The following is a 24,591-nucleotide window of genomic DNA, read 5'->3' as shown; positions in this document are numbered from 1 at the left end:
AAGCAAGCACGTCTGTGTGTCTCATGTGCATGCATCTAATAAGCATAAAATATAAATACTGATTAGCACTTGATTCTTCCAGTTACAGTAGAAATGCAGGATATACACAGAAAACATAAGCTTAAAAACTAGCAGTGACACAATGTTGCAAAATACACAAGATGTTTAGAGGACAAGGCAAGGAAGAAGTAATGATAAAGATGCAGAATCCAGAGATAGGGAGAGTGAGAAAGGTAAAAGTTGTAAGATGACAGTGAGTAAGGAGAAAGAGGGGCTATGTACATGGTAATATTTAAGACTGGGACTCGCCTTTTGCATGGGTGAATTGTGTTACATCATACTGCCTCTTCTGTCATATACACTGCAGTGAAGTTTAAATGGCCACTAGTAACTGTTACTACTGACTCTTGGTTATTCTGCTAGGATGATGGTGTGTCTCCATCTAATAATTTATCTTGGGTGACAATCACCAATAAAGTTTGTAAAGATTGGTATAAATCACACAGTGAACATATTTTTAGGTGAAAGACTTTTATTTGTTTTATGTAGTGATATAAATGAGAGCTATATTGTCAGCTCTGGCAGTAAAACACTATGCGGTTTCTTGAGAAGCTAACTAGAATAAATGGGAGATGTTGAGTTTGAAGTGCTCCTCTAAATTTCTTCACATGCTTTTGGGATACAGCTCTTAAGTGATTTGTTTAAAAATGTCTCTGAAAACAAAGATGCATATTTCTGTCACTTAGAAGTTTTGTGTGGCTTTATATATGTGTGTGAATGAGAGGGAGGATAGAGGAATGGTGAGGATGCAAGGAGTAGAGGTGGCGAAGGTGGATGAGTTTAAATACTTGGGGTCAATAGTTCAGAGTAACGGTGAGTGTGGAAGAGAGGTGAAGAAGAGAGTACAGGCAGGATGGAGAAGTGTGTCAGGAGTGATTTGTGACAGACGAGTACCTGTAAGAGTGAAAGGGAAGGTCTACAAGAGGGTAGTGAGACCAGCTATGTTATATGGGTTGGAGACAGTGGCACTGACAAAAAGGCAGGAGTTTGAGCTGGATGAGGCAGAATTAAAGATGTTAAGATTTGCACTGGATATGACAAGGGTGGACAGGATTAGGAATAAGTATATTAGAGGGTCAGCCCAGGTTGGAAGGTTTGGAGACAAAGCCAGAGAGGCACAATTACGTTGGTTTGGACATGTGCTGAGGAGGGATGCTGAGTATATTGGGAAAAAGATGCTAAGGATGAAGCTGCCAGGTAACAGGAAAAGAGGAAGGCCTAAGATGAGGTTTATGTATGTGGAGAGAGAGAGGACATGCAGGTGGTTGGTGTGACAGAGCAAGATGCAGAGGACAGGAAGAAATGAAAACAGGTGATCTGCTGTGGCGACCCCTAACGGGAACAGCTGAAAGAAGATGATGAGAAGTTTTGTATGGCTTTGCATGTCTGAATTCCATATTCTCTGATTCGTAGTACCTGACCATACCTTCATATATGTAAAAAAAATGTTTTTTAGTTTCTCTTTCTCTATAACATTTCTGGGGGATTGTAAATCATCCTGTAATTTGTGTAGTATGTTCTTGGGGAATAGATTGCTTTTTGTACAGTATCTTCTGAAGGAATATATGAAATGGAAACCGTGCAGTGTAAAAGAGCATGCATGTAAAAGAGCATGCAGTGGATAATGCAATTAGAACCTTGGTATAAAATGCAGGAGATGATAGAAAATGAGGAATAGTTGTCTCATTTAGTATGTCATTTCCAGTTTGTTGGACAGTCCAGAGACCCTATTTAGGGTATGCATAGATCACTAAAATGGAAAGACATGCAGTCCTGTCATTTACGTAGTTTTCTTCCTTAGTGGCAGTCAAGTTCAGTTATTTTTCAAACTGAATTATTTAGAAGTTCATTTAATAAGATGTGATGTTACTGCTAGCATCTCTAGTCTCTGTGGGAGGAAGTGCTTTAAAGTGTCTCAGTGGTGTAATTTGAGAAAAGAGTGTTTTTCTCTAATTTAGTGATGCTAGAATATTGTGGACTGATGCGTTTTTACCAGTAGAGTGGGTTAACCTTTTCATTTAAGAAGTCATTGGTTCAGATTCACTTACTCCATGAGAGGGTTAAATCTTCCCATGTTTGTGGAGTGTTACTTTAAAATAGAAACTAAAAAGGCCAAGTACATCACAGTAGTTACTGAATCTGCAGTAAGAGATGTACAGATTCTTTCAGTGGTAGAAGGAAAGAAGTCTTTGAAGTGTATTAATCCACCAGATGCGCAGTACGAGCCCTGCCAAACACCTGGGATCACGGCAACGTCACTGAACATGATTGAATAAATATGTTTTCAGTTTGTGGCTCGCATGAAATTCATTGTGTTGAGTCCATGAAAGGAAAAGTAGAAAGTATGATAAGACTGGCTTCTGAGCTCTGCTCTTCTCTTTCCAACTCCTGAGTTGCTGATTTGGTCATGAGTTCTCTGTTTGTAATCAGGGCTTCAGGCCTGCATGGCACAGAAGCAGGACACGAGGTCTTACTTGGCTTGTTCAGTAGGTTTCCTGACATTGGGTAGTACTAGGGCATATAGTAAAGAGATCTGACAATGTATTTGTAGACAGACTTGTCCTGTATTGAATATATTTTTGTAGTGACAGTTGATATGACATCCTGACCCTATGTGAAAGGGGGGTTGATGTTAAATGTTTACTTTGCTGTATTCTTGAATATAGAAAAAAATTCATTTTACTGTACTTTATCCCAGACTGTTTCTTTCCATATTGGTAATGTTTTTAGGATGTTCCATGTGATTATAGCTATCACTGGCATGAGTTACATTCCTCTGCCTTTTTTGATTAATGGGTTGTATTTAGAATTCTTTTCTAAATTCACGGGATGGCAACTGAGTGAGTTTTATTGTGGGGTAAGTGAAAGAACATGGGATGTTCTTCATTAGATCACTGTTGCAGTAGCTGTAACTATGTGGGAAGTATCCTGCCAGCCAGCCTTATGGCCAGTCTACAAAGATTTGGGGTTCTTTTTGCTCCATATGTCCACCCTTAGCAGGTGTGTGCATGCTGGTATAAGAAGTACTAACAAGCATGCCAAAATTTAAAAAACTTTCTTTCAGTATTAGTGGTGGTGAGATTTGTCAGTCTGGTTCAGATAAAAGTATCCTCCTAGGGGGAACCTTTTTATGTGGAAAAGTTTATTTAAAAGCTAATTATGTCTGTAGGAAGGGTCAACTTTCTTGTGGTTATGGAGATTCCCTATAAGATTACCCATTCTTCTTGTGTTTTTTGTTTTGGGGATGAACATGATACAGTGTCTTGCCAAATTTGCCTTTCATTTACTCCCAAAACCATAAAGAGAAAGGCTACATTCCCTTAATTTTTTTTTCTTGAAAATAAGCTCCTTAGTTGGTGTGAAAGGCCATGGCAACCAACTCTTATTCCACTGACCCCCCCCCCCCCGAAGAACATATTTCTTTTCTGTGGCCTGGTTCTGATGTTTCCAGATTATTTCATAGTCCTCAGACCATCAGTCCAGTTGTTCTGGTCCCTCACATAGCTACTAAAGCCCAACATTTAAGCATGACTGTTGCTGAGAAGGGAGAACTTGGTGAATTTCTCCCTCACCAGAGATAATGATTCTAAGTTGTTGTGAGGGAGGATGTTGCTGCATCTGTTATGGAGGGCCAGCCTTTGGATTCTACCTGTATATTTTTAAGGCTTGGAACCCTTAAAAAGAGGACTCGAAAGACTAAACTTTTTTTTGTCCTCTTCCATCCCCTCTATGCATAAAGCTTCTTAGGAATACTGGCATTATTTTGCCCAGGGATGTATTTTTTTAAGCAATCCAGACTTTGTCCAGCCTTCTGTGCCAGTTCCTATCCCAGATGAGAGAGAGAGACACACATTTTATAAGTTGTGGATTTTGCCTAAATCAGGTGTCTGCAGTTAGACTGAAAACCTTCTCTGTTCAGAACTCCTTCCTCCAGTGGAAAAAATATTATTTTAGAGATTTAACTTCTAAAATGAATACCTCTGATGGTACTGTAAGGAGGCATCTTAATCTCCAAAAGAGATATGAGGGATTGAGTGTGGATTCCCCAAAAGCAGTAGCCATTCCCATTTTAGGAACCTTAGAGGGTGCCTTTGCTTCTTTTTTCCCAGATTCCTAACCCCCTGCTCCCCAAGAAATCTGACCTGTTTTATAGACTGCCACATAAAACCCAGAGCTCTTATAAAAACCCAGTGGTAGATCCTGTTGTCATTGCTGTCGATGGAGATGGATCATCTAAGGTCTTTTCTTCTTGTAACCCTGTATCAAATAGACAGCTGATGTATTTCTGAAAAAATGTCTCTGCATTCTTCCACTTCAGCATTTAGAGCAATCGGTTTCCAGATTGTGTCCAAATATCTAATATCTCTGTTTTTGCTAATGTGCAGCAAACCTTGACTTTTTACCGAACTCTGGCACTAAACCTCCCTGTTGGAGATGCTATATGTTGCCTCACTGGAAATGCTAAAAACTCTGTCATGACTGTGCTTATCAGACCGCAAATGTTGCTTCTAGGACTGCCACTGCACCTACAGGCATGAGCAGGAATGCATGGATTAGATTACAAAATTTCCTTGATGAGGCTCTGTTTCTGAATGTCCCTCTGGATAGGAACCATTTGTTTGGGAATTCTTCAAATGAAGTATTAAAGAAACTGGAAGAAATGGGAAAGTTGATGCAGGAGGTCAAACAACTTTTTTGTACCCTGTCCCTAAATGCCATAAATTCCAAAGGGATTGTCCTCCTCCTGGTCTATTTTATTATGGAAAACCTTTTAAATCCTCTTGGCAAAAGCCTTCCAAACAATACAAGGGAAAAATGGCAGGGAGATTCAAAAAAGAAAAGAGACTGATCTTGATCCTCCTTTTAAAAGAAATCTGAATGGCTACCTATGTCTTTTCCCTCACCCCTGCCTTTCTTCCCAAATTTGTACAGATGCCTGGGTTATAAAAGTAATTCGGAATGCTTATTGTCTGTGATGGAGGGGATTCCCACCAATCGTGATCCCTCTTCTTCTAGAAAAACAATACAAATTCTTATGTTTTCATTTGAACCTATTTTTCCATGGAGTGATAGCCTTTGCTGGTAGTTCTTTTTCTAGTCACTCTTGACCTCAAGAGGCTGGCCTGCACATTCAGTTTACAAAAAGCACAGACATAATCTGAGATTCTTTTCTTTGGAATAGCACTTTCAGTTTACATTTTTGTCTCTTGGTCTTTCCAGTGCTCCAAGAATTTTTGTGAAATGCCTAACTCCAGTCATAGCCTTTTACAGACTTCAGGACCTCTGTATTTTGTCATATTTAGACAATTGCCTCATTTCAGCTCTCTCTATCCAAGACACCATAGCAGCTCTTCGTTTATTTTACTGTTCATCTTTTCAACAGCCTGGATTTCAAGCTAAATCTGGAAAAGAAAAGTTAAACCCATCTCGCAAGTTAGTTCCCTAAATATATGTCTATCCATTGGTTGCCTCCCTCTAAGTATCAGGCTTTTCAGCATCACTTCTTTAATATAGCCCATCCAAAATATGTCCACAGCAAGTGAGTTCTTCAAAATTCTGAGTTACATGGCTTTTGTCTAATGTAATGGTACCATTTGCCAGACTACAGATGAGGAAGCTCCAGTGGTACATCAAAAATTGGTCTTGCATCTTTTTGTCCTTTTATTCTTTCAAATTCAGTTGCTCAGTTTCATCAAGAAAGAGCTCATATAGTGGGCCAAACAGGTTTTGCTAAATCAGGCCCCCCCACGTGCTTTTCCTCCTCCAGTTCAGTTAGTCATAGCAGATGGTTTGGACTTTGCATGGGGGCAGTCTCTCAATGCATTAAGATTCAAGGCACATAGGAGCCTCATTTCAGGAACAAGTGCATAAATTGCAAGGTCATGATTGTAGTAAAAGCTCTCAATCAGATGTGGACTCTTGTTAGTGGTAACAGACAACACTACAGTAATGTGAAATAAAAAAAAAAAACACAAGGGGGAGCCAAGACATAACCCCTGTGCAGGCTAGCCATGATTGTCTGGGAACTGGCAGTGTAGATCTTACCTTGTAGACCACACATGTTCCATGAGAGCAGAACAGAATAGTGGGCACTTTGAGCAGATCCAAGGTAGACCCTCTTGAGTGGATGCCACACTCGAGGTCTTCAAGAGACCTGTGGGGAACTCGCCAATTACATCTGTTTTCCTTCTGGCACTACAGACTAAACCATTTCTGTTCCAGGAAATCTTGGAAAAAGGCCTGGAAAATATATCCATTTTTCCCACTGATGGGAATGTTTACTGCCCCCTCCCCCACACACTTCTGTGACATCTTAGTCATCCTAAAGATCAGGGCATACTTGCCAGAAATTCTTCTGACTCCCTATTGGATTTTCCCTTCTTATTCATTTAGCACGTGGCAACTACCAAAAACTTGTCAGAGTGCACTTGCTTATACAAGACAATGGATCCTTAATTTACCCCATCATCCAAAATCTCCACTTGACAATATGGATGATAGATTTTTGATAGATTTTAAGCACTTTTGTTTACCCCCCCCCCCCCCCCGAGGCCATGCAGCAGGTATTAAAGGAGGCTAGCAAGACAGCTACTACAGAATTGTACTTGGCTAGATGGAAAAGATGTTCTAGTTTGTGTCATAAAAGAGAACAAGACCTATCCTAAGTGGGGTCTCCTCTGGTTCTTCAGTATCTGTGTAAATTGATCAGCTGAGGAGCACACTTCTATTAAGGTGCACCTTTTTGATTATTTCTACATGCCCTCCTTTGTATCCCCATTTCCTTGCTCAAGGTTGAGCAAGTTTTGAAAGAGGATTTGTGTACTATACCAATTAGGCCACCTAGAAAACAAATGACATCTCTTTGAGATTTTTGTATTTGAGAAGTTAAAGCTTGCACTGTCTCAGGCATTCCAGTTTTCTTATTCTCACCTTGGTGTAAGGTCGTCTCAGAAAATCAAAGCTCACTCTGTGAGAAATGTAGCTATTTCTGAGACTTTTTGGAAAGGGGTAGACTCCATTTCCATCCTAGAGGTAGCTACTTGGTCTTCTATACACATCTTTATTAGGCACTGCAAGTATATTAAGTCGCTAGAGCAGAATTTGCAAAAGTCACAGACTGTGTGCACCCTCTAGCCACCCATTCTTCTTGAGCTTTTGCAATTGTCCCATATAGTTAGAGTACTTTAACAGTGATATAGTGAAGGACATAATATAATTGTGTAAATTAATTTAACATAATAGGTTACTGTTGTAGTATTAGCACCCTCCCAAATCCTCCCTCTTTTTCTTAACCTACTTTATTTTGCCCTATTGACTTGAGTTTTTTCTAGTTTTGACTAAATTTCAGAGCATCAGCTTCCCCTTTATTTTCAACCTGCACATACTCTCTTGGTAAGGGCTGACGTATAGTGTGTGAGGAAGGAGACTAAAACTTGTAGCCTAAGTTGCCTTACACAACTTTACTTCATACTTTCAACTGTCAAGCTTACAACCTGCTGGCCTTCATATTGACATGTTATACTTTACATGTATATTTTAAAATTATTTTTGAAAAGTTAATGGCTAATTTGTCCAAGTTGTTCCATGAACCTGGAAGTCATTGTTGAACGTGCTGACATAAAGTCCCATTTTCTGTATGGGGTTGGGGTGTTTCATCAGCCATAATTGCCTCTCTTGATTTTGTGCCAATTTTGCAACATTAAGGCAAGACTGTCTAGAAAGGTACAAGTCTTCTCTCCTGCAATCCATTATATCTTTTTAATGTCCACTCCCATGAGTGGAGGAGCTCCCTGGTTAGCCTCAGTAAGAAGCTGAGATCCCTTATAAGATTCTTCAAAGCTAGCTACGAAAACAAAATCACCACTGATTCGAAGGGCAATTACAAAGCATTCTATAGCTATGTCAAGAATCTCGATGGCAACACCCAGATCTGTTCTGAGTTGCAGCACAACGGCATAAAAATTACAGAACCAATCTCACCCCCTAAAGGGCCCATATCTATGCAGGAAGAATGCAGAGTCCCTGTAATCACAACTATGCAGGTAAAAGCTACACTCTCTAAAGCCAAAAACACAGCATCCATGGGACCAGACAAAATCCCAGGCTGCGTTTTACAAGAACTGGCTCCTCATCTAAACACCATGTTCAGTCGTAGCCTTGCATCAGGCTTTGTGCCCATTGAATGGTGCACAGCAACAGTTATCCCACTCCACAAAGGGGGAGCCACCACTGATCTGGGGAACTATCGCCCTATTAGCCTGATGAGCCTGGTCTGCAAGGCCATGGAACATATCGTCATGGAACTCATAAACAAAGACATTGGTAACCTCCAAACATCTGGGTCCCACCCAGTTCGGGTTTGTGAAAGGCAGATCATGCCTTCTGAACTTAATCGACTTCTTTGAGGCAGTCACCAAAGCCATAGAGGAGGGTAAGGTGGTTCACACAGCCTATCTTAACCTCTCCAAGGCTTTCTATACCATCCCCCATTCTGGAATTATAGCTAAACTTGGTATAAATCCGTACGTCACAAAATGGGTTGCCAACTGGCTCACTGACAGAACCCACACTGTAAAAGTTGCAGACCCCAAATCTGATAAAATCAGTAACAAGTGGAGTACCACAGGGTTCAGTCCTGGGACCTCTCCTGTTTGGTATCTACTTCTCTGTAGTACAGGCTAATACAGAAGGCCTCTGGCTAATGAAGTTCACAGATGACTGCAAACTAGGAGCTGTAGTCGAATCCCCAAATGATGTGGACATCCTACAGAAGGGCCTCACTGAGACAAATGCCTGGTGTCAGAGCCATGGCCTCAAGCTCAATGCCAGAAAGTGCATTGTCATCCCCTTTGGTAAAAACTCTGTACCCATGAACTACCACATAGGGAGCAGTCTACTTAACATGAATGTGTGATGAGTCCTTGGGACCCAGGTGTACAGTAGTCTCTCCTTTGATAATCACATCGCCACAGTAGTTAGGAAGCCCTTCTACGTGGCACACCTCGTCACAAAAGGGTTCTCATCCAGGAAAAAAAGAGGTCATTGTTCCCCTCTACTCGACACTCATTAGACCCATTATAGAGTACAACGCCCCTTTTGGAATGTACCTTACAAGACCTCTGCAGCAACTGGAAAGGCAACAGAAGTACCTCACAAAGAGGATTACTGGCCTCAAACAGATAACCCTACACTGACCATCTAAAAAAACTCCAACTTTACTCCGTAGCATATCGCCTACTCCGAGGTGATCTCGGCCTAACATATAAAGCTATGTCAGACCCAGAGCTGTTGGCCATTCTACACCTAAAGAAATCCCAATCCCTCTGAGCTGCACGCTCTAGGGACCTAAACCTTGTCACCGCAATAAACAGGACATGCTGGAGGGATAGATTCCTGTCCCAGAGACTTCCCATACTCTGGAACAAGCTACCCATGCATGTCAAGCAAAGTTCCTCATTAGCACTGTTCAAGAAAAATCTTGATGAGTGGATGGGAAATGGGGAATACACCCCAGGGATCACTTCTGTGGCTCTGCTCGACAGTGGCACTTTCTTGGGTGGCGTAAGCCAGGGAACCTTGTTGGCTAGGCTTACTTAGGCCCTTGGGCCAATAGCCTAGTACCAACCTATGAACCTATGTCCTCGTTTCCTTTTGCTGTCTTACTGCCTTTCCCATATTGTCTTCTATTTTTCTGCACATTTGCCTGATCCACTGTAACCTGATCTCTTTGACCTTCTCTGTAATTGGAAGCGTTGGATTCTGCTTTGGTGTATCATCAAAAAGTCACATTGTTTCTTGTAATGAAACAAATATTGTGCAGCTGTAGATTTAGTAAAGTTGCTTGGGAGAATGGATAAAGTTTGTTTTGCAGGAGGGAGTGGAAGCCTCTGAAGTAGTTACCTTACTGGTGAAGTTTTGAAAGGCTTACTAGGTACTCAACAAGTCTGGAGTTAATGGTAGAAAAGGGATATCTAGTGGAGAGGCATGGAAACCAAAATATTTTAGGCACATACTTTGTATGCTGTGTTCTTACAGAGTAAAATTGTGGTTGGTGAAGATGGCTACAGAACTGAAGAGCCTGCAGGAGCCAAAATGCACCATGTTAAGATTTTGCCCCATTTGTCATATAATGAAGTAAATGTGGAACTGGAGTCTGGTAAAATTTAATATATCATGACATTTCAGGGGCTAACTTAACAGGGTGAAGTTGCATTTCAGAACTTGGGGAAAAAAACATGCAGGTGATCTGAGGACATGGGAGAGCTAAATAACAGAAAAATGATAGAGAAGGGAAGAAAAAGGGGACTGGGTATGCAAATATGGATGCAAAAGGAGAGAGTCCAAGTCTCTACATCTGCTCTATCAGAAGAAATGGTAAAGCGGGTAGAGCAAATGTCACAGAAGTGGCATGAACTGTCAAGCGAAAGAAGGTGGAGAGGGAGGAACTATAAGGGATTGCTAACCCTCGGAAAGATGAGATGGAGGTTTTGGGAAGAGCTTGATGTTATGGATTGTTTGAAGGAGGAGAGAAGGGAAAAAAAGAAAAACAAATGTTGAATAGCGGGGACAGGTGATGCTGTTAGCAGTAGGAAGAAGCGAATGACTCTGCGAAGCTGATGTCAAGTACCAGGCAAGACTGTTTCAGAGGGATGGAGAAATACAAGCTGGGGATGATCAGATGAAATGTTAGGTAAGTACAAATTAAAGGAGGAATCCGTTTTGAAGTAAAACCTGATCAGTTCTCCTGTTTTCCTACACTTTTGTAGGAGTTGACTGAAGAAATGCTGGTAGGTGACATTTTGTCAGCGACAGACCGTATGTGGGGAGAAGGAATAACTCTTGTACTGGTGTGAACTAGCCTTGCATTTGCGAAGGAAGTTGTCTTGCTCAACTCATTAGCACTTAATGACTTGCTCAAGAGCTGAAATTTAACAGGTTATTTTGCACCCCCTCCTTATGGTTAACTAGTGTCTGTTTTTGACATCTCTCTGCAGTTTATTCCTGCTGCTTTGTGGACTGTGTTGTATTCCAAATAACCCGAGGCTGTTGGTTGCAGTTTTTCAGTGTTTCAGAAGGTATTTACTGTGTTTTCACAAGTGGAGTATTTTTTGTTAAGGCACTATCTTTATTGGGGAATTGCCATTTGGTCAATGAGGCTTCTTTTTGGCTATTTAAAGCCTTTGCTCTTTTTTGCCATCATATCGCATTCTTTGAATGTGACTATGGGAAGCAGTTTGTTTTGCCTGACAGTCTTTGTGTGTGTGTGTGTGTGTGTGTGTGTGTGTGTGTGTGTGTGTGTGTGTGTGTGTGTGTGTGTGTGTAAGGGAGCAGCATCTTTTTCAACTGTTGTGACATATGTGCTGTGCCCAGTGAGGCTACTGTTTGAAGAAGGGGAGGGGGAGCATCTTGTTAAAATTGCTTTAAAGCCGAACATTAAAGAAAAGTGTTGGCAACTTTTTTCTTGTTGGGCTTTTGGAGCCTATTGTGAGAGCTACCTCCTTCTGGTTCCCTTTCTACCTTTATGTAAAAGTTTAAATCCTGTAAGTATGAAAATGACAGACTTTTTTTGTGTGTGTGTGGACTGGCAAAATGCATTTGACAGGGAGTTGATAAAGCCAAAAAAATGTTTGGATTAGAGCTTTGTCTTCGTTTTACTGTTTCAGAAGTTCTGCTGCTGGTATAAATAATGTATGTTTGTCTATGTCTTGACAGAAAAGAAAAAAACATATTTAATATTTTTCCATTTACACACATTGCACATCACATATCTTTTCTTTGCAATTATCATCTGTTGAGGATTACAAAAATTGCCCAATTCTTGCCTTTGCTTAAACCTCACTCATTCTACTCTACTCCTGAACATTATTCTGCATGCATTGTTCCCACAATTTTTAATGTAACTTGCTCTTTTCCCTTTTCTAAGTATCCCTCTTAGAGTTCTCATATGTGTTATAATATTCAGTACTTCAGATACAGTTGGACTTTGATTTCCATCTTGACTGACACAACAGCAATTACAACATTATTGACTTTAATAAAGCTTTACTGTGTGTAGGCAATTTAGTTCCTGTGTCCCAGCTCAAAAAAAAAAATTGTATCTTTAGTTATAGCCACTTGCTCAGTCTTTATTTCTGACAAGTCCTGAGTGGGATGCGTTCCAAAATGTCTGCATACTGAGTAACAGCTTAATTTCAGCTCTGCCAGTGTAAAAACAGAAACTCTTTGAGCCAGTGAATTTGTCTTTTTGGGTAAATTTCAGTTACTCGCTAGTAAGCACCCTGCCTGGATACCAGCAAATGAGAAATTCTGAGAACGTGAAAGAAAATCCATCCCAAAAGGTGAGGAGACAACACTGGGTGGGAAGAATCCTGCAACTGCTCAGCAAAAAGCAGTTCAAGTTTCAGCTTTTATTACAAGAGATGGCTTCCAATAATTTAGAGGGGGGGAAAAATCAAAAGTGCTCAGAACTGATTAAAATAAATAAAACATTGAATGAGTATATTAACTCAAATAACAAAAGGCTGGAAAAACAGAAGAACCAGCTATTCAGATGAACAGATCTGCAAAAATCGGAGATTAAAATGAAGAAAAGGTTGTTTGAGTATGGAACTGTTAAGGAAGAGCCATTTCAAAAAATGGCCGAGTTGCAGGACAGAGCACACAGATTTTCTGCTTTACCAGAGAAACTGGAAGGAACAAACTGTATTAATTTTATGAAAGCACAAATAAGCAACTGGACTGGTATTCCACAGTAGGAGGAGGAGTTAATTGAAAGAAAAGTTTTAAATACCTAAGTTTGTCCAACAAAACTGAGCCATCAAATAGAAGGGCCTCTGCTTCTCGTGCTTCTGGTAAATAAAGCTCATACAGAATCTTTGCAAGTGAAACCTTTTCCAATATTCAGAAGGAAAATGCTTGAGATACAAAAAAAAGCACAGGAGTGGACTAGAAGAATCTGAAGGACATTGTACTTAAACCAGAGTCTGGGGTTAGGAGATGGAGATAAGCATCTGGGGTTAGGAGATGGAGATAAGCAGGAAGAAGATAAACATTGAAATCAGTGAATAAATGTGAGATTGTAAAGCATCAATCATATATAGGTTCATAAGGTTTGTTAAACTTGAGGGGGGGGGACTGAAAAGCGTAGACCCAACTCCATGTCATTAATGTTTAGAAGGACAATTAAAAGGAAAGAAAGAAATTAACTGTAAGTAAAACAATTTTTGTTCTCAACAGAATAGCATTTCATAGTGTAAAGTGCATGTTATAGTATTCAAGTGATTTTATTGTGTGATAAATGATACAAAATTAAACAAAAAATTTTTATTTTTTTTAGGTTCATAGGTACGTACTAGACTATCGGCCTAAGGGCTTATGTAAGCCTAGCCAACACGGTTCCCTGGCTTTTGCCACCCAAGAAAATTTTTTCCTGTGTCCCTGCAAGTAGAGCCACAGAAGTGATCCCCGGGGTGAATTTCCTATTTCCCATCCACTCATCAAGATTTTTCTTTAAGAGTGCTAATGAGGGAACTCTGCTTGACATAGATAGGTAGCTTGTTCCAGAGTATGGGAATTCTCTGGGACAGGAATCTATCCCTCCAGCATGTTCTGTTTATTGTGGTGACAAGGTTTAGGTCCCTGCATGGTGTATCCCAGAGGGATTGGGATTTCTTTGTGTAGCATGTCCAACAGCTCCGGGTTTGACATAACTTTGTATGTTAGTCAGAGATCACCTCGGAGTAGGCGATATGCTACCGAGTAAGGCTGGAGTTTTGTTGAGATTGTCAGCATAGGGCATCTGTTTGAGGCCTGTAATCCTCTTTGTGAGATACTTCTGTGGCCTTTCCAGCTGTTGCAGATGTTTGTGAGGTACATTCCAAAAGGGGCGTTGTACTCAATAATGGGTCTAATGAGAGCCGAGTAGAGGGGAACAATGACCTCTTTTTTTTTTTTTTCTGGATGAGAACCCTTTTGTGATGAGATGTGCCATGTCGAAGGATTTCCTGACTACTGTGGCAATGTGATTATCAAAGGAGAGACTACTGTCCACCACTTAGGTTTAAGAAATGTAGGAATTACAACATAAAGAGAAGAAAAGCTGTTCATAAGCCTGTTGGTTAGTATGCTGTAATCCTAGGGTGATGGGGTGTAAATGTGCAATGATTATAATATATATTGTATGGAGTTGATATGTTTAGTTTTTCATAGGTGAATGTCTGGATTAATGCCCTTGGCTTAATCTAATACCATTTATTTATTTAACATTTAAGAGTGAAGGTCCAACTGGACACAGGTCCTTTTTTAGCGGAGGCCCGGTGAGAAAAGCTCCATGAACAACAAGGTTATATAATATCAGTTGTACATAGTGAGAGAAAGTAAAACAGTAATTACAAAAGCAGCAAGTTCAAGTAATCATTAAGAGTATAACAATAATATGATGGAGGCAGTTGTGTCTGAAGTTGGCTGAGAAGACCCCCAGTGGTAAAAGGAGTGAAGTGTAAGAGGTGAGTGTGAAGACAATCTAAGGGGGAGGGGCAGTTACAAAGTTTGGAGTGGAGCAAGAATGCTTTCAGTTCTTTTTTTTTTTTAAGTGGTGTTTAGCAGTAATAGATTGTAAGTCAGGGGGTAAGGCATTCCCAAGCTTAACTGTACTTGATGAATATAGTGACTGACCAGCTGTGTTGTTACTGTGGGTATTGCTAATAAAGCTTTATTACTTGAGCAAAAAGGGCATGTGGTACTGTAAGGTTGTACAAGATTGGGGATCTTTTCAAGTTGGTGAGTAATACTGTGAAGTGAGATAAGTTGGTTATAGGTAAGCAAGTTTGGAAGTTCAAGCCATTTTACGTGTCTGAGTGCTAAGTAGTGGTGATCTCTGTAGTTGAGGCCTGTAGCAAATTTGCTATTTTATTGCAACAAATTTTTAATTTTGTGAGGCCACCCTTTTTTAGATTAGTAAAGATGGGAGATGCATAAAGAAGAGTGGAGATTAGGTGAGTAGTTGTGAGGATGGCTGTTAGTACAGTCAGGTATGGTTTGTGTCGCTAAAGACTGCAAAGTTTTTATGAACTTTTTGGTGGTGTGTGCTATATGTAATATAGAATAAAAACAAAAAGCAGCAGGACCACCTCGGCTAATGGCATAAAATAATTTAATAAAAGGAGACCAGTGCTTTTGCGTTCCAAATAAAAGCTTCATCAGATCTAAAAAAACAAACCTAATACCTATATGGATTGCTCTACTGAAAATGTCTGTTTAGCTACATGCAATTTATGTACAAGTTTCTATGTAGGAAAAACTAATAAAAAGTTAAAAGATATTTGTATGATATAAGGAAAGGCAATGATAAAAAATGCATTAACCAAGCACAATATAGAACATCATGGACACGCATTATATTTTGGAGTACTACAATATATATATATCCAAATTGTAGAGGGAGTGATTTGTGAACCTTACAGAGAAAGCTGAAGTGTTGTGGATTTTAAAATTACAAGCAGATAGACATCCAGGTTTGAATGGATGCATTGGTTTGAATGGATGCATTCATTTAAAATCAGATTTAAAGGCATGTAAATTTAGTTTACTAGGAACATTGATTTGATTGACTGATTTTAGAGAATATTGTGGATTGGTTGGTTATATAGTTAAAAGATGTACCAAGTGTTTGTTAGATCTGATGAAATGTTTGTTTGGAACGTGAAAACGCTTGTCTCCTTTTATTAAAAAGTTGTTTTTATGCCATTAGCCGTGGTGGTCCTGCTGTTTTTTGTTTTTATTCTATATGGTTGTGCAGCTTGGACCTTGAAGAACTGTTGGTTTGTTTTTTATCTGGTGTGCTATATGTAGGTCATATTTGAGTGAGCAGTCTATAGTTACGCCTAGGAGCTTAGCATGAGGTGAAGAAGTTATGATGGTGAGGTTGGCAGATGATGTAGAGAAAGGAGGTGAGGGGTAAGAAGGTTTGCCAGAGGAAAAAAGCATAAGTTTAGTTTTGTTAGGGTTTAGAATGAGTTTTGAATCAGATAACCATTTTTCAACTTCAGAGAATGCTTCTTGGGTTATTAACTGTAGTTGTTGAAGAAAGGATGCACAAATTAAGAGAGTCGTCTGCATATTGGAAGACGGAAGCTTGTCCAGTGGCCATGAAAAGTTTGTTGGTGAAGAAGGTAAAAAAAAAAAAAGGGTCCAAGGATAGATCCCTGTGGGACACCTAAGTTCACAGGAAGGAGAGGAGATGTATTATTTGCCATAGTACAGCTTGTGTCCGTCCTGTAAGACATGCCTTGAACCAGCTGACAGTGGAGCAACTAAGGTTGAATTCTGATAGAGTATGTAGACATTTGCAATGAGAGACCGTGTCAGGCAAGGAAAGTAGCAGATTACTGTTCCTACAATGATTGATAGCATCAGTAAAGGATAAAAGGGCAGTAGAGGTGCTGTGATATGGGAGAAAGCCATAATGAAACTTGTAAAGAAGGTTGTTGTTGATAAGATGAGACATAATATGAACATGGATGTATCTTTCGAGGATTTTAGAGAGAGAGGACAGGATGGCAATGAGGCTGAAACTGGAAATTTCTGTTGAGCCCCCCCCCCCCCTTTGTGTAGAGGAATAATGTGGGAAATTTTCCAGAGTGATGGGATTTGTTGTTCAGTCGTAGAGCTGTTTATTAGAATTCCGACAGGGTATGCAGTAGCATCTGCGGCTATTTTTAGGAATTCAGTGGGAAGTTTATCAGCTGCGAGAGTGGTGGGTTTAAGATTTAATAGGTGTTTTCTTATAACATTAACTGGAGCTAAGTGAAAGGAGAATGTAGTGTTGCTTAGGGGTCTGTTTAAAACAGTCTAGGGAATGTTAGTAGAATGCTTTTGAGACAAAATAGATTCAGTAAAGTAGGGATTTTGATGGGACATGAGTTATCTGGATTTGTAGGGGATGGGGATACTGATATTGCCAGGATGGAGGATTTTGTTGATAGTGGCCCAGAACGTTTTGGGTTTGTTTTGGTGTCTAGGTTGAGAGTTATGGTAGAAGTTTAATTTTTGTGTAGTTTAATTTTTTTCTTGGCTAAGTTTCTAAGTTGCTGGTAGGCTTGCTAAGTTATCTGGGATTTGTCTTTTTGCCAGGTGTGCTATGCTTTATCCTGCTGTTTTAGAAGTGATTTGATTATCTGTGGAAAGCCAAGTGACATAGTTTGATTTGGCTCTGATGGTCCTAGTTGGAGCGAATTCATCTGGAATGTTTAAACAAAGTGGAGTTACAGTAGTCAGTGGCTTCATCAAGTGGGAGATTATTAGTGGTTGCCAGTCACATGATTTAAGTCTGGATTTGAGAGTTTGGGGGCAGAAATTGTTTTTATTTCTAATAGTGATGTATCTAGTATGCATTTCTTTTTTCTAAGGAGAAAGGTGATGCAGTGTTCACTTAGACTGTCTTGGAGGCAGCCTGCCAGTAGAGACGGATTGGGCCTGTTGGTCAGTATCCAATTAAGAATGGATTCTCTTTGAATGCTTATCTACCTTTGTGGATGCATGGATGACTTGAGTGAAACCATGAAGGGTGATATGTGTAGTAGGTGATCTACTGCTACAGGAGGCCCGGTCAGTCTTGGGGTCCCCATGATGATGTTTCTTGTGGTAGGGTAGTTGAAGCCCACTGGAGAGTGTGTTCTAGTGAAGATGACGTTTATGTGTATTGATCTCAAGTTTTCCTAGTATAATTTTAACTTTGCCGAAGTCTGAAGTGGTAGGATGAATGTGTTCAAGAATGAGATGTTTTTTTATCGAGTGGCTAAACCTCCTCCTGGTTTGTTCTGTCTATCCTGTGCATGTTATAGCCTGTGGGTGCAACTTCATCACTTTTTAATATGAGTTTTAAGCCAGGTTTCAGTGGACTATGTTGGGTGAGTAGTGGGATAGTGTGGCATGGAGTTCATGGGATTTGTTTAAGATGCTTCTAATATTTAGATTTAAGAAAAGTAGATCTGATTTGTGATGGGGTAAGTTGAGAATCTTATGTTGTAGATTAGGGTGCGAGTTATCTGGAATTATAGTAGGGCCAGGGTTAGGGTGTATATCACCACTTAGTGTTAAATTCTTTGCTATGTCCACTGCGGATTTGAGAAATCTTTTTGTAAGATGACTATATTTAGGGAAATAGTTTTGTGTTTAGGTAGAGAGAGAATTGTGTAGTAATGGTGTGCTATGACTGAGACCTTGTTTAATGATGGGGAAATAGTAAAGTTGATAGATGTTTCCTGAGGGTGGATAGTGGTAGTCTTAAAATTGTGAGATTGACACACAAATGCAAGATGATAGGAGGTGAGGCTAGCAAGGAGTGATGAGAAGACTAGACAATGGAAGATATGTTAACTTTTTGGACATTTTGTCTAGTAAAGGCATGGTAGGAAGAGAGAGGAATAAGTGTGAATAATGGAGTGTGGGTGGGGTGAGCTTGTGAATTGATAATGAAAGGATTTCCGGATAGATATTCAGTAGAATATCCGCCACAAATAAAGAGGGGATTACTTGCACTAATTGCTAGAGGTGTTCCAATAGTGACAGAAGAGAGGGGAAATATAATTGTAGATTTATTGTAGTAAAGAGCTGCAGACAAGGGAGGAAAATTATGCTGACATGTATTTATATTCCACTTAAAACTGCTGTTATGGAGCTCGAGAAAATTTTGTAAGAAATCCGCTTTCAGTAGGGAATATTACTTACAAGTGCAAAGTGGAACTTGATTTGCAGTGGTGAGGATTTATCTGGGGATTTAGAAGGGAAAACATAACAAAAGAGGGTAGATTTCTGAAGAAAGTTTTGAACATATATTTTATGGTAGATGTGAATTCAGTAGTAGGAACTTTTAGGGAATTTGCATATTATTCCCCAAGGTACATTAACTGGGCTGTAGACTAGAAAGAAATTATTTTTCATAGCCTATCATAGATTAGTACTAGGCTAACTGCCCTTGTGGGCCATTTTAAGCCTAGCCAAATATCCTTTGTGAGACTCAAACCCTGCACCTTGTGTTTGTAAGGCAAACACCTTAACCATTAGGCTGCCCTCCCAACCCTTAGGCCACCCTCCCAGTTAAATGTGCATTTAATTGAAAGCTTTGACACTCGTCCAATAACTGTTTCAGATCACTTGGCAATAACAACAAAGAAAATTGCAAGTTAATGAAGTAAAAATGAAACACTGGTGCTTCCTTGCCTACCTGTTAAAAAGAGAGGAATTTAAGGAATGGTTAATGGAAATTATTCAAGAATTATTAGGGGTGATCTTCAGAGGTTATAGCTAGTGACCCTGATTAAAATAAAATTGGAATTTGTTTTATTTCTACCCATTATGAAGATAATATGGCTAAGTAGTGGCAAGAAATATTTAGAGAGCTGACAAAGATTAAAATGTTTCATGATAAGGGGGATCTCTCAGAACAAGAGGAGGAGCTACTTCAGAGTGCTAGAGAGGAAATAAGGGACTATCTGGGTAATATGCATGAATTTCGAAAGATAACTCCAGAGCACAAAACAGTTGCTTAAAATTATATGTATGTAAGTATGGGTCTACTTTAGAAGAGCAAAAATACTAGTAGATCGACTTTTTAGAAATGCTGAGATGACAATGCCGAATTGTCAGAAGGCTGACTATCTAAATCGCTTATGTTCAAAAAAAAGACACTACAAAATACTGACTTGACTCTCATGTAATTAAATAACAAAACCATTACCTCATCCTATAACTTTAAATCTGTGTAATAGGTACTGAACTCCGCCCACCAACCAATACTCGCATACTCAAAAAAAATTTTTTTTTTGAATATTCATGAAAATGTCTATATACCACCCGCATGAATATTCAGTAGATATTTCTCAAGTAAGTAATTACAAATTTATTTTTTTAATATTTGTTTTTTGGGGGGCTGCCCCAGACCCCCTTTGTGTATAGGAAAGCCTGAAACATTAGGCATTGGGGTGAAGGTAGACCCAGACCATTGGATACATGTGTAAGTGTGGTCAACCCTTTTTTTTTTTTTATCAACACATACAGGAGAAAGACATGTTTTTCTGCTCTTATTTAAAGAAGCTGATTAAAACCAACGCAGGAGGTGACTAACTCAGTGCAGATGGTTTACGGGCAAGCTGCATTGACTGTGGAGCATTTTATGTGGGGAAAACACTCAACAGACTTAAAAGAAGGATTTCTGGCCATCTTTCAGAAATTAGAGCTAACTGCAAGAATAATGCACTGGCTTGGCACCTACAGCTTCACAAAAGACACACTAACTTTAAATTTCAAATTACACACTAATATTGTGTATGCCTATAAATACATATCAAACATTGTAAATATTTTACAATGAAAATAACTGACATTGGTGCAGTTTTCTGATGCTTTTACTCATTTAAACCAAGTGCTTTCTTAGTTAGATGCCACACTTGAACAGATCCCCAGGAACTTAATGCTTTATTTAACATTTTTCACTGTACTTACACCTTAGCAATTATAGCTGTGGTTTTCAGCCTACTTAAGTGTTCACTTGTAGATTTATGCACAGGTTCATTTAATATTATGATGTTTTTTATACACCCCTGATGAAGTATTTACTTGGCATGAAAGCGATCCTTGTTTAAAAGTGTTTCAGTTTATAAGTTACTGATATTTATTCTGATAGATGTCTAATGATAGATATTTTTGTTAATTAGTCATTTTGTTAGTGAGCTGGTCTCATAATTAGTAAAGTTTGCATTAGTAGGTTAACCTTAATAAGCTGTTCTTACATTCTGTATTTTAATTTTCACTTCTAAGGTAGCACATTATCAATTTACACTGTGGTGTTCTGGGAGAAGGGGGGCTTGATTAAAGAAATAAGTTTAATGCTTTTGCTGTGAACAGACCCTCTGTAACCACTCCCTTGCTCCGAATAACCTGATTTATGTATAAGTAATGGATGTCTTTAATGCTTTTCATTATACTTAACTAGGATCGCTTGTTTGTGTGTTTCAGTAAAGGATATTCCATTTTTAACTCAACTGTGGACTACCTACTGTTTTATTATTTTGTAATATGTATTTTAACGTTTTAATATTTTTTTTTTTTTTTTATTAGTGAACTAGGAGCATAACATTTTTCAAGGAGTGAACTTCACACCCTCCTCATTGCGAATTTTCTGCTTGGTTTGGGGATTCAAGAAATAAGGACGGAGTGGTATTTTGGATGCAGATCCTTAAGGAGAAAAACAGCCATACAAAATTTTGTATTATAAAGTAGAAAAATTATTTTAAGAACTAAGCCAACATGAGATTAGAGAAAGGAGATTTTGCCGATTGGAATGACTCTAAAGTAGGGATACAAAAAATAGACTAGAAGGGGGCCAGAATTTACTGGAGAAAAAAGGAACCCAGGTATTCGGAGCAAATAAGTGGAGAGGGAAAGGTAATAGATGGGATGAGGCTGAGAAGATGTTTGGACTGCAGGTTAGAGACAGCCTTCCCTATTTGGGATTAATGTCGGACTATAGGCATAGATAAAGGGATAGGGGAATCTGGAGTTGAATCTATAAAAGAAGCTGCAGTTAAAGACGTAATTAGTAGGGTATATAAAATTTTGCTTGATAACTACAAGAACCGGAGGAGAGTAGAAAAGATTGGGATGAATGAGTGTAAAAACAAGTTACTGTATAGTTGGGGGCCATACATATATCCACCCATTGTTTTCTTGTAAAATCCAAAAGGTTAGAATTTTTGCTTGGAAGTGTTAGTTTTATACTCCAAGCAGACTTCAAAGAATTTTCCACAAGTAAATATCAAATGTTGGAGTTGTGATGGGGAAGAAAAATGTGACTAGAAATCTGTGGTTTGAGAGTGTAATGAGTTGACAGATTTTAAAAATTCCCCACAGAGTAGTCTTGGACAAAGACGTTTCTTTTTCTTCTTTTTTTATGTCATAAATGACAGTTAAATAATCATTTATGCTTTTTCACCCTTTCCAGTGACAGCCAGGGTACTTTTGAAGATTAAGACGGAATCCCTCAAGGTTATTGTGGTGACTCTCTTCTGGCCTAGCAACCGTGGTTCTCCCTTTTGGAAATGGCCAGTGGGAACTACCACAAGCTTCCTCACAGACTTGATCTACTCACACAAGAACAGGGATACTTGACACACCCCAATACCAGTAAATTTCAGTTGACTGACTGGATGATATTGTTGTCATACCCTTTAGTGATGTGTTTGAGGACGTGCTGCAGGTACTAATGGAGACAGACTGGAACTAGCAAATTATATATTGGCAAATGGAAAAGGTTTTACTAGTGGGTGCCAGCAACATAACCAGCACCTATTCAGGGCTAGCTTATTCTCGTTTTACAGTATTTGTGCGAGTTAGTGTCCTGTGGCCTTTCTTGGTCCCTTTATCAAGGTTCATTTATCTGCCATTTTAGCATGTCTGCCCATGAATTCTTCTCTTTTCAGTAGGTGTCAAAATGTTTTTGAAAGGGGTTTTGCATAAGAGGCCACAAAGAAAACTGGTAGCTCTTCCTTGTGATCTTACTTCTGTATTAGAGAAGGCTAATACTTGCCCCATTTGAACCGGCTAACCTGGCTGACTTGAGGCTCTTAACATGCGCAACAGTTTTACTGATTGCTCTGACCTCTGAAAGAAAAGTGTCTTAAGTTGCAAGCTCTTATTATTTGTCAGCCTTTTTCCACAGGGATATTGTTTCTTTGAGAACTAATCCTTCTTTTTGTGCCTAATATGGTATCCAAGTTTACATTAAGCCAAGCTGTCCATCTCTCCATATTTTTTCTGAAGTCAAAAATGAGGGAGAAAGGATACTCCATACCTTGAATGTCCACAGACAGCTGAGGTACTATCTTGACAGAAACAAAAGTTATGTACTCACCATAGCAACAGATCTCTGTTGTCTATTTCTGTCCTTTCCTCAGTGGATGTGTTTCTGCTACTTCCAAGCTTTGCATCCAATGCTCAGGCTCCTTCCTCTACCCATAATCCTTGTGAGAAGCGTGATCTACCTCAGATTGAGTTTGCCCATCCAAAAAAGCTATTGAAAATTTTAGAATATACTTGCGAGCAGCCTAGGACTGCAGTGTACTTAAAATACTCATAACCTGCATACGAAGAGAGTCAGAGAAAGACAGGAACTTCAGGAGCCAGGGCACGGTCAGCTAGATCCATCTGTGAATGAGTATATTGTAAACAAACTAAACTTCCACAAAATAAGGAGGGGGACAGTGAGGGGGTAGTTTGAGTAAAGTACAGAAACTGACAACACATCTGTCACAGTGGTGAGTGCATAACTTTTGTATCCGATTTTTGTCTTTTCTATCCATTCTTCAACGGATGTCACAAGAGTCCCCAGCTTCTTTTATAATTGGGAGGCTTCATGAAACGATATTTCAGAGCTCAGCTGAGCCCAAGGAGGCCCTGTACAAGTTCAATATACAATCCAGATAATGAGATGAAGGTATGAACCTTGGACCAAGAGGCCAGATTTCAGCTCTTGAAAGATCTCTGGGGAAGGGTTGGATCTAGTTCCAAGAGAGCAGCTCTTTCTCTAGGTTGAGGGAGTACTGTCTCAAAAAGCCTCAAATACTGAGCTCGAGACTGATCTGGGTAACCTTGCTGCTGGAGCTAAAACTCCCAAAAGTGGCTTAACACTTTAAAGCTGTTCAGCTGGGATCTGAGGCTGTTGCTGGAGCCGAACTGTCAAGTGCCAAAGACCCTAAAGGATTGAAAGAATCAGAAGACCTGTGATTCTATCCCATCCTGTAGGAGTCAGCACCAATGGTATGGTCTTGGCTTCATCTATGGCTTTTTGGAACGTGTTGGATTCCAGAAGTATTGTAGAAGCTGCAATGTGGTCCTCTGTACATACTCTTACATAGCATTATAAGCTTGATTCTTTCTCTAGGTCTAGATCAGGCTTTGCACAGACTACTCTCCATGGACTCCTGGACCCTTCTCCTTCCACCACTCCAGTGTAGTTTGCTATGGTAATCAATACATATAGCTAAGGCTACTGCAGCAGTGATGAGTATAATGACCATAGTACATCTGTGTAAGTAAACTTACCCTAACAGTAGATGTTCAAATGATCACTAGTGCAGCAGCTGTTTTCTCCCTCCACCCACTTTGTTTTTTGGCGTGTTTACACCAGGGTGTGGTTATTTGTATTTTGTTCTTCCTGCATTGTCCTTTTTTGGTCCAGCCTCAATTCCTTTGTTGATAGGAAAGCTGTGAAGGGCTTTGCACTTAAAGTTGTATTTTAGTCAGCTCAGCTCAAGCTGGCTGACAATTTGAGTGCATGGAAGATGCCCTGTAGGTTTGGAAGTTGGGTGGCTGTTGTATCCTTGGCAGGGTGCAACCCATGTAGCTAAGAGTACTGCAGAAGTGATCAATCGACCATCTACTGTTATGGTAAGTTTACTTACACAACTGTACTTTCTCCACTTTGAGTGCCAGAATGTCATCCAGAAAACGCCCTTTTTCCTTCCACTTTGAGCTGTC

The 24,591-nt window shown here is 39.5% G+C and overlaps 1 protein-coding gene across 1 annotated transcript in view; it reads left to right on the top strand.

The window, feature by feature from the left end:
• Positions 1-24,591, top strand: part of UBLCP1 (ubiquitin like domain containing CTD phosphatase 1) — a gene marked incomplete in the record, with an annotated part of 598,821 nt that overhangs the window by 832 nt on the left and 573,398 nt on the right.

This window comes from Protopterus annectens, chromosome 4.part0 (genome assembly GCF_019279795.1).
Source record: "Protopterus annectens isolate FY-2018-M chromosome 4.part0, PAN1.0, whole genome shotgun sequence".
Lineage (NCBI taxonomy): Eukaryota > Metazoa > Chordata > Ceratodontiformes > Protopteridae > Protopterus > Protopterus annectens.
Note: the sequence above shows the minus strand (reverse complement) of the source record. Positions and strands in the feature narration are given on the sequence as shown.